Source organism: Sphaerodactylus townsendi, linkage group LG11 (genome assembly GCF_021028975.2).
Source record: "Sphaerodactylus townsendi isolate TG3544 linkage group LG11, MPM_Stown_v2.3, whole genome shotgun sequence".
NCBI lineage: Eukaryota > Metazoa > Chordata > Lepidosauria > Squamata > Sphaerodactylidae > Sphaerodactylus > Sphaerodactylus townsendi.
The window spans coordinates 19,100,332-19,111,165 of record NC_059435.1 but is presented as its reverse complement, the minus strand read 5'-3'; the positions used below and the strand labels follow the sequence as shown (position 1 = coordinate 19,111,165).

The 10,834-nt window shown below is 42.2% G+C and overlaps 1 long non-coding RNA gene across 1 annotated transcript; it reads right to left on the bottom strand.

The window, feature by feature from the left end:
- Positions 1 to 1,154: 1,154 nt before the first annotated feature.
- LOC125441272 lies at positions 1,155 to 9,083 on the bottom strand. The gene is made up of 3 exons (XR_007245811.1): positions 9,071 to 9,083; positions 4,046 to 4,049; positions 1,155 to 1,274 (listed from the first exon to the last, which is right to left on the bottom strand). It is a non-coding gene; the product is annotated as an uncharacterized LOC125441272 (long non-coding RNA).
- Positions 9,084 to 10,834: the final 1,751 nt, after the last annotated feature.

The following is a 10,834-nucleotide window of genomic DNA, read 5'->3' as shown; positions in this document are numbered from 1 at the left end:
ATTCCACAGTGACACATTGGAGGAGGTCATCTCTTTAGCATGGGGGCCCAGCTTGGAAGGCAGGATCTCATTTTTATTTCTGGACAAATTGCACAGGCCATCTGTATGTATTCAGGACCAGTTCAATGAGCTGGAGATTATGTTCATATGGTTTTAGAGTCCTCTCCTTTAATAAATTCCTCCCTGCTGCCACCTTGATATAATGCCCCATATCACAGCTCTCACAGATATAAAATCTGTAAGAATATGGAGTTGCACTTTCTTTATGATGGGAGCCATTTGGAATTCATAGAATCATAGAGTTGGAAGTCCAACCCCTGCAATGCACAAGGAACTCACAATCAAAGCACTCCTGACAGATGGTAATTCAGCCTCTCTTTAAAAACCTCCAAGGAGGTAGACTTTACCACACTCTGAGGTAGTTCATTCCACTGTTGAACAGCCCTGTCAGGAAGTTTTTCCTGATGTTTAGGTAGAATCTCTTTTCCTTCACCTTGAACTCATTACTCCTGGTCCAAGTCTCTGGAACAACAGAAAACAAACTTGCTCCCTCATCAACATGGCATACCTTCAAATATCTAAACATGGCTAGCATGTTCACCTCTTAACCTTCCCTTCACCAAACTAAACGTACCCATCTCCCTAAGTCTCTCCTTGTTGGGCATGGATTCCAGATACCTTTTACCATTTTGGTTGCCCTCCTCTGGATGCATTCCAGGATGCTTCCCAGAATCTCTTGGGTACATTTCACATTCCCTGAAATACAATCAGTGCATTAGGAATCCTTGAGTGTTTCATTTTACTGCCAAATTTGGATAAAGTGTTGTTCTCCATGGTTTGCTCTTTCCCATTGGTTCTTTTCTCTCTTTTCCCCATCTGAAAATGTCACATAGAGAAAACACGCCCCCCCCCCCCCCATCTTGATGTAATCGTTCCAGTTGCACATGTGCCTTTATGCTGGGTTGGTACAACTTAGCAGAATCTTTTTTTTTTAAGTATATAAATTTTTTTTTCATATAATACAAAAGTAACACGGAAAGTAATACACATGACCGGTTTTAGTCTTCCATAATAAACAAGGAAAGAAAAAGGAAAAAAGGAAAAAAAGATTACAATATTGTCCACCTTTTACTATCTTTCGTAACTTAGTCACATAGTTTTTAAAAAAGGTTCTGCTGACTGTCAGAATCTAATTAGGTTTCTTCAAAGGAGGAAATTTCATTATTAATTCTAAGCATCAAAATTCCTTGTATTAAACAATCCGGTCAGAAGAACTTAGCAGAATCTTAATGTGATTGCATGTTTGATTGCATCAAGATTGCTCTGTGCAGAGAGTTTTATTAATGTGTGCATGTGCCCTTTGGAAATAAGTGAAAAGGGCTGCAAATGAATTGACAGAACCAAAAACTGCAAATTGCCAATCTGAAAATTATTTTTTTTAAATTCCTTTAGTTAAAATAGAAGAAACAAGGAGTAGAATACCATGTAGGGCAACCTCTGGATGAATGAAGGAATGTCTCTCCCTGTCTGGAGTGCCCTCTCATTAGAAGACTGTCTGCTACTTCTCCGTGTTTCAGCAGCTGGGCAAACATTAGGTTTTCAGGAAGGCTTTCAGGTCACTGTTGTCCATATGGACTGGCTCAATAGTTGATAGCAAAAGTGTCGACTTTTTCCAATAAGTTGGATTCAAACAAGTGAAATCCAAAAAAAAAAAAAAAGGACACTTATAATTGTGTCACAGTTTTCTTGCATGGAAAAGGCGCCTCCTTAATACATTTCGGTCTTCAATTTCAGAGTTTCATGGTACAGCTCTAGATCTTTTTGACCATGAAGTTTGATGTTGGTACCCAAGTGTCTCATTTTACATGGCAGTTATGCTGGCATCATTAGAAAAATTTCACAGAGATAGAGGCTGGGAAATGAAAGGATTATAAGGAATGGCTTGAAACAGAGGATGATGAGATTTGTCATGAGTTAACAAATGGTGTTCTTTGGTATTCGTTCCAGTGTCCTGATAATTATTTGTCCCTTTCTTTTATAATTTAGTAGCAGAGAGTACTCTGCAGTTAGCTGCACGTTGTTCATTCTGGGGGTCAAACCAGATATGTAATAGATGGTCCGGATCCAGAGCGTTCAGCAGTTTCTAAAAACTCAGTTCTCAGGGATGCTAGGCAGCCTGATTTTATACAAGCATGATTTTAAGTCAAAACTTTGTGTTCCCTGAATTGAGTGGGAGTAAGGGCCTTTCCCCACTTACCTTGAGCCTCGCGCTACTTTCCTCAAGTAGCGCGGGGTCCCCCGGCACTCCCCACTACAGGGGCGGTGACAACGCAGCCGCCCCGACGCTGCTGCTGTCGCGCCCCCTCAGCGCGCGTCATTCCTGGCGCTCTTGTAAACGGCACCTTTTGATGACCCCACGCAGAGTGCGGGGTCGTGGGGACGCCCGGGCGTGTGCCAGAAATGACGCGCGCTGAGAGCTGCACACGGCATAGGGGGGGGTCGTGGTGAGTGGGGAAACGCCCAAAGTCCCAATGAAGTAGGCATAAATGGAGGGTTTTTTTGCCTGTTTGCAGAACACACACATACATACAGTACGAGAGAGATCCCTTAGTGCTGTGTGTGAAAGAGTTCCATCCTTCAAAGTTCACTGAAGTCAATAGATTTATAAAGGAGTAACTCTGTTTGGGATGGCACTGTAGATCTGGTAAGACCACGACTGAGGACTGACATAACCTGAAACCATGGTCTAATTGACCAAAGGATAGTCAGTATGACTGTTAGAACATGAGTCAGTCTATTCAGGATGGACAGTTGGAGTTATAAAGCAGCTTTTGAAGATAGTTTATTGGCCACAGGTAGTCTTAACAATGTTTTTGTGTGATGTGCAAAGACAGATAATCCTGGTCCATTCCCTGTCATCACGCTCATTCCATTCACTCCTTAAGAGTAGAGCCATCCCCCACCCCCCAGCCAGAACAAAGGCAATGAAACCACTTTTTGTCAATGAAAACCAGGATTTGAGTGATCATTTGTGAGCTGAAATCTAGTTTCACAAAATAAGCGTGTGTCATTTACACACTGGTTGTTTGCCCTGCCTTGGAAGCTACTGTGAAGCCACGTCACCCTCCCTGGCTCCCCACTTTCCCTGTAGCATCGTGGTGCTTCCCAGCCTCTCCCAGGTTTTGCTGCAGTCTTTCCCAACTCATCTCTTTTGGACTGCTAGGAAAGTCCAGATCTTTCCAAAGCTCCCAACTTCAGCACCTTTTTCCCTGCCTCAGTCAACCGAGAGCACCCCCCTCTTCCACCTGCACCACCGGGGGTGCTTTTCAGAGTTATAAAAACTGGTAACTGACATATAATGACCATTTATGATGGGTTTTTTAAGTCAACTGATGGCTTAGGAGAGAAGAATGGTTGCTGCCAGGGACTGGGAAAATCTGGAGAAATTTGCCAGAAGAAGAAGGAGGAGGAGGAGGAGGAGGAGGAGTTTGGATTTATATCCCCCCTTTCTCTCCTGTAGGAGACTCAAAAGGAATTGCAATCTCCTTTCCCTTCCCCCCTCACAACAAACACCCTGTGAGGTAGGTGGGGCTGAGAGAGCTCCGAGAAGCTGTGACTAGCCCAAGGTCACCCAGCTGCCATGTGTGGGAGTGTACAGGCTAATCTGAATTCCCCAGATAAGCCTCCACAGCTCTGGCAGCAGAGCAGGGAATCAAACCCGGTTCCTCAAGATTAGATACATGAGCTCTTAACCTCCTACGCCACTGCTGCTCCAAGGAAGTCCCATGGCCACTGCACAGATGTAGCAGCTACAGTGTCAATGGAGAAGCCACCTATAATTGTTGTTGAGTGGAAGGCATCACAGTTAAAATTAAACCATGGTTCATATATGAGAAACCCTCTCCAGGCCACAAAGTACCTTCGAAATATAAGTGTGAAATAAAAATATGTTTTTGATGCAAGTCAAATATAATTCAGAACCATGGTTTAATATATATATATATACACACTCCAAGTTTGTGTTGCATTTTAAAATGGATATTACAAGACTTCATTATTACCAGGAAGGTTACGTACTTGAATTAGTAGAAGCAATGATCTCACCCACCGTGGCTGCCCTTATTCAAGTTGCATTCAAGGAGACTTTCTGGGGAGACACTTTACAGTTCTTAGCTTTGTATTACCTGTTCTGTGGAAAAATCGGAAGAATTCTGTCTCCTGGTCTGTCACTCTAGCACCTTAAAAAACGCACTGAAATTCACCTTTTAAAAAAGCCTTCTCCTATGTGTGCAGGACAAACTTTACTATAAATGGCTTGTAAGTGCATAATTACATGATAGACCCAAATGGTTCCAAAAGACTTGCTCCAGGCTATTGTGTAAGCAATACTCCTTTGAGAAATGTATAAATACATGTAATTCAGTACATAATACACATGTTTAAAAAACGGCCTAATTACGTAGTTTCCCAGGAGACTGCAAAGGCTCCGAAAGAGCTGCTCCAGTCTCTCTCATACACAATGTGTGTTTTATAACCTTCCATGAATCTCTCCCATTCTCTTTCCTTTTGGGGGGGGGAACTATTGGGAAATTAAATACAAAACACCTACTGTATGTTTAATGTAAAGGACAATGCACAATGTTGATATAACGTGTGTCGTCCAACCCACGAGGAGCCAACCAAGTGACAGCTGACGCTGTTTACTTAAGGCCTTGCCTAGTGCCCTTCCTGCCCGTCATCATCCAGCTTTTCTGTAATGACATCTGCTAAGCACAAACATTTGAAAGGCAGCCATTTCTTGTAATTGTTTTAGAGAGAAAAGGTAACCAGGATATATTAGAATGGTGCAGAGAAGAGTTGGTTGTTATACCCCGATTTTCTCAGAAATTTCAAAGCAACTCACAATCACCTTCCCTTCCCCTCCCCACAACAGACGCTTTGTGAGGTAGGTGGGCTGAGAATGTTCTGAACGAACTGTGACTAGCCCATCAAGCTTCATATGTAGGAGTGGGGAAACAAACCTGGTTCACCAGATTAAAGTCCACTGCTCATGTGTGTGTGTGTGGGGGGGCGGGGAATCAAACCTGATTATCCAGATTAGAGTCTGCCGCTCTTAACCACTACGCCATGCTGGCTCCACATGATGGATACATGATGGGTTCATGCAGGTTCATGCAGGTTCATTTGCATTCTTCTTTAACATGATGGGTTCATGCAGGTTCATTTGCATTCTTCTTTAACATAACAGTGGCTAGTATGGTTTAGTAGTTTGAGTATTGTACCCCACTTTGCTCACTGGGTGACCTTGAAGTAACCCTTCTTTTCCAACCTAAGCTACTCACATGCTTGTTACCAGTATACATTGAGAAGGGAGATTATGTACAGTGTCCTAAGCTCTTTGGATAAAATGTAAGATACAAGTGGAATAGACAATGTTTATATTGAAGTGTCTTTGGTTCCTTGCTCTTTGTTCTTTCAATTATTGGGGAGATTTAAAAATTAATTAAAATAAAAAGTGCTGTAACCAGAATAAGAAGAGCTGTATTTTTTCCCCTTCTTAGTCTCTTATGGTGTAGCTTGATTCAGGCCCTTTCCAATTTTTCTCTGTGGAAGAATGTTATCATGTAGTTTTTTGATGGAATGCTACTTGTCCAAGGTCACCCGAAAAATGTTTAATTCTGAGACAGGAAGTTAACACATTTTTCAAATACTTGCCTAATGCACTGAAAGAGCGCCCAAACTGTCCATTAAACATGGAATGTTTTGTACAGGAATGAAATTGAGAAAATGAGGCATGCATAAATAAAACAATTTAGATAATTCTTTTTACAAGAACCTTTGCTCATGCACAATTTCAAATATGGCAGTCAGCTTCATGACCTGGCTTTTCTCCCTTTCTGATGCCACATGCAACTTAGCTGTGCCATTTAATGAAGAATTTATTTCACATAACAAAGTGGTTCTAAGCTTATCCTTGTTTTTCTGGGAATCTCTGCTGCTAAATTTATATGTTGCTATCATTCATTTTGCAAGAGGGTTACTAGTTGACTGATTAGTCCTTGTGTACTCATAGTCTACCACCATGGTGGCGAACCTTTGGCACTCCAGATGTTATGGACTACAATTCCCATCAGCCCCTTCCAACATGGCCAATTGGCCATGCTGGCAGGGGCTGATGGGAATTGTAGTCCATAACATCTGGAGTGCTAAAGGTTCGCCACCACTGGTCTACCTGAACTCCCACTGAAAAAGGTGGACTATAAATAGAAATCAATCAGTCTAAATGGCCAAGAGCTAGTGTGGTGTAGTGGTTAGAGCTAGGATCTGGAACTAGAATTTGGTAGATTCCTCATTCTGCCACGAAAGTTTGCTGGGTTTCCTTGGACCAGTCATACATTCTTGATCTGATGGACCTAACAGGGCTGTTTTGAGGATAAAACAGAAGAGAAGAGAGCGATGTAGACTGGGGCCCCATTGGAAAGAAATGCAATAAATCAATAAGTAAACAAACAAGCAAATATTAGAACTAAATGTGGAATCCGTCCTCGCAGCTGAAATTCTACGACATTAACTAATGTGACATAAAAGCTGGATCCTACCAGATTAATATGAAAAATCTTTTACAATTTTGCTGCTGCATTTGGTATGAAGGGCGTTTGAGCTCTTTTCATTGCTCTAAGTCAGATGAATATGCTATTAGGATGGGTTGAGCATAAATTTTAAATATGACTGATATAAAAATTTATCGATTTTCCCTTTCAGTTTTCAGTTTGGGGAATTGCGTACATCTTTTGCTCTAAAAACATTGCTTGTGGGCGGCTAGAAATTGAAGATGATTAATTGTATGGTTGATTAAGCCAGCTAACAATGAATTTTTCAGCCAGTTCCATCAAATGTGATTCTTCCTCCAGTCTTTCATAGAAAAGGAGGGGCAGTATTTTCCACCAAATGTTGACAGCTGTACCACCAGGACCTTTTCCTGAACATTTTTCCTAAATCTGAAAAAAAACCAAAACTCTGTAGCTTTTACTTTTTAGGAAGTAGTATTGGGTGATTGCAAGACTTGTCAGTGTGAACTTTTCAATTTAGGTCCAAATTTGTGCCAACGAGTCTAAAAATCTTCCTCCCATCATCTGTCAGTCCAAACCTAGAAAGCTGCTAGCTTAGGCTGTATACCTGCCATAAAGGAATGTTCCAATTCTAGGCAATAGCCTACACAAAAGCTTGATGCAACTTACCCTCTAATCCTTCCCTGGTGCTGCATGGCTGAGCAGATCTGAGCAGATCTGAGCTGCCCAGGAGAGCTCTCTCTGTCAGGTGGCCCCTTATCTATATGGCACCAATAAGGCAGCCACGTGGCCATACATACCTACAGCATACAGAGAGTGCTGGCTGGAAGAGGTCTTGGATGAAGTAGTGAGGTGCCTATGCAACTCTGAAGGAATACTGAAGTTCCAGGTAGAGTGAAATCAGAAACTAGAGTTACTGAGAGTTTTTGAGAGGAACTATGATACTACTATCTGGAAAAGTAGCAAACTCTGATAGTCATAGTAATACCATGCCTTCATTGAAGCCCATCTCAATAGTCAGTCGCTCCAAGCATTCAGACATGGTGCTGTTATTCTACTTTTGAAGGGAGGTAAGAGGTCAAAAGGTAAAGTGAGCAACGACATTTTCACACCATTATCTGTGGTGATCTCAAGATCTCTTTCCCAGTCTGTAACTACCAGACCAGATTCTATCATTGTATGTGCAAAGTTTGGTTAATTTTTTAACTTTTTAGCTCAATGTGCCATACATTGTCCTTACTTATTATACCGAATTTGCTATGCTGTTGCCTGCTCGTGTAACCTCAGCTTGTGGGTTCTGTGGGGCAGAACCTGGAATGAGTTTGCAACACCAAATTTTAAAAACAATACGGTTTACTTTCTTAACACATAACATATAACATCAACATTTAACATCACATTTCAAGGTCCTGTTCAGGTTGCATTTTCAAGTCCTTATATTTACAGTCTACTGATACTGCCAAGTCCAATTCTTCTTTGCAAGTGAGTTGGCTCCTGAAGACTCCAAGGGCTTGATGAACAGGATTCAACATGATGAAGGGTTCCAGGAGAACTCTCACCCATTACAAACACAAAAAGAAACCCTGAAACAATAAACTCCAACATTTACAACATAGCAAAAATAAACAACTACCCTCCCAGTAGTTCCCAACAATATTTCAGTTACCTTAACAAGGTGTTAAGGGCTTATACAACCAAGGTCCGAGTCTGGTAGCCTTGTCTCCTCCAACTACATGAGGTGTGCAGCCTCCTCCTGCTTTGGGTCTCCACCCCTTACTGGGTCAACCCATTCTGAGCATGGGGGTTACACTCGCCTTATCTGGAAAGATCATCTTAGACTTCTCACAATCTTTGATTTTCAAAATCCTAAGTAATTTGATGTCATTAATAAACTTGACCACTTCACTGCTTGTGCCCTATATTCTTGATAATTTATAAATGAATTAAATTTAATAGATCTTAATATGGATCCCTGGAGGACCTCACAGATGACTTCCCTGCATAAAGAGAACTGTCAATTTACTCCTGTCCTTTATTTTTTAAAAGTTTAACCCATTACAAATCCACAAGAGGACCTGTCCCCTTTGACTGCAAAGGTTATTAAGGAGCTTTTGTATGAGGGAATTTGACAAAACCTTTTGGAAGCCTATGTCTATCAGTTCTCCTTTAACTACATGCTTGACAATGAACTCCAAATGGTTGGTGGTGTGAGATGACTGTTTAGAGAAACCATGCTGATACTACCACAGTAGGAATAGCAGTGGTATAGTGGTTAAGAGCAGGTGCACTCTAATCTGGAGAACCGGGTTTGATTCCCTGCTCTGCCACTTGAGCTGTGGAGGCTTATGTAAGGAACTAGATTGGCCTGTGCACTCCAGCACACGCCAGCTGGGTGACCTTGGGCTAGTCACTTCTGTATGGAGCTCTCTCAGCCCCACCCACCTTTGTTTGTTGTGGGGAGTGGGGGGAAAGGAGATTGTAAGCCCCTTTGAGTGTCCTACAGGAGAGAAAAGGAGAGTATAAATCCAAACTCTTCTTCAAACTCTTCTATATGCTTAATAATTCTATGTGTAATAATGGTTTCCACCAATTTACCCAGAACAGAACAGATGTTTGGCTAATTGACCTGTGTAATTTCCTAGATCTTTTCCTCCCCAACCAGCATTACATTTACTGTTTTACAATCCTCTGATAGGAAGGCTGATTTTAGTGATAAATTGCATAGTATTGTTAGGGCATAAGCCCCTTAACATTTGAGTTGCTCAAGAATCTTCAGGTATATGCCATCTGGACCCAGCGACTTAATTTTATGTTAGCTAAAAGCTGTTCTGAGATTTTTTTCATATTGAATGCCAGCAGTGGAGCCTGTATGTCTTGTACAGCATTGACCTCTCCCTTCGTTTTCCAGCACCTAACTAATCTAACAACAAAAGCAGGGAACTCCAACCTATGGCCCTCCAGATGTTCATGGACTACAATTTCCATCAGCTCCTGCCACCATGGCTAATTGGCCAAGCTGATGGGAATTGTAGTTCATGAACATCTGGAGGGCCATAGGTTGGAGACCCCTGGTCTAGAGTAATTCCAAGTAATACTACTCAGAATCTTAAATACATATCAGACCTGCTCATATATTATATTTGGTGTTGTAAATATCCAGATTTTATTTTAGAACAGTGAACCAGCTTTCTTAGAAACTTACCAGGAGCTCCTCAGTGAACAGTTCCGTGTGGGTGGCACGCTTCCCTGAAAGCCCTGTAACTATATCTGTTGATGTGTAACCACTGAAGGGTGCTCAGTATGTTCTAGATTGGGGGTTCCTAAACTTTTTGAGACTGCAGGCACATTTGGAGGGGGTCGGGAGCACCATTCCAAAATGACTGCCACAAGAGATGGAGCCAAATTCAAAATGTCTGCCACAGGTGGCAGAGCTGAATGGAACATCTCACACCTCCTGGAAAGAAGAAAAGCATGTAGGGATAATAGAACCTCTACAGAAAACTCAAGTACTTACTAGACCTCCTGATCCTTTAGTGCAGTGGTTCTCAACCTGGGGGTCGGGACCCCTTTGGGGGTCGAATGACCCTTTCACAGGGGTCGCCTAAGACTCTCTTCATCAGTGTTCCCCATCTGTAAAATGGTTTTTTAGGGTTGGGGGTCACCACAACATGAGGAACTGTATTAAAGGGTTGTGGCATTAGGAAGGTTGAGAACCACTGCTTTAGTGGATAGTCATTTCATTTGAATGAGGGCAGTCAGTAACAGAGACCCAGTGCAGTTAAGGTGTCGGATTAGGATCTGGGAAACCCAGGTTCGAATCCCCATTTGAAAACTTGCTGAGTGGCCATGGGATGGTCATGCACTCCTAGCCTTGACTGTGGCAAGTATTTGGATGGGAGACTTCCAGGGAATACCAGTGTCATGATGTGTAGGCAGGCAATGGTAAACCACCTCCGAACATCTCTTGCCTTGAAAACCCTACCTGGACTCCATTATTCAGCTGTGAATTGATGGCAAAACAAGCCAATAATAAGCTGTACCTCATAGTGACTCCACCTACATTCTGAAAAGCTTGGTGGACACCACAGGAAGTACCAGCAGGTGCTACAGTGGCCACAGATACCATATTGGAAAACCTTGTTCTAGATCATCCTCTCAATTCCCACTGGATGATGGCTGGGGGTGATTATTTTGAAATAACTGGGGCTGTGCATCTGTGCTTCAGCAAAAGAGGGAAAACAAATGACCCTTTAAATACCACCCCC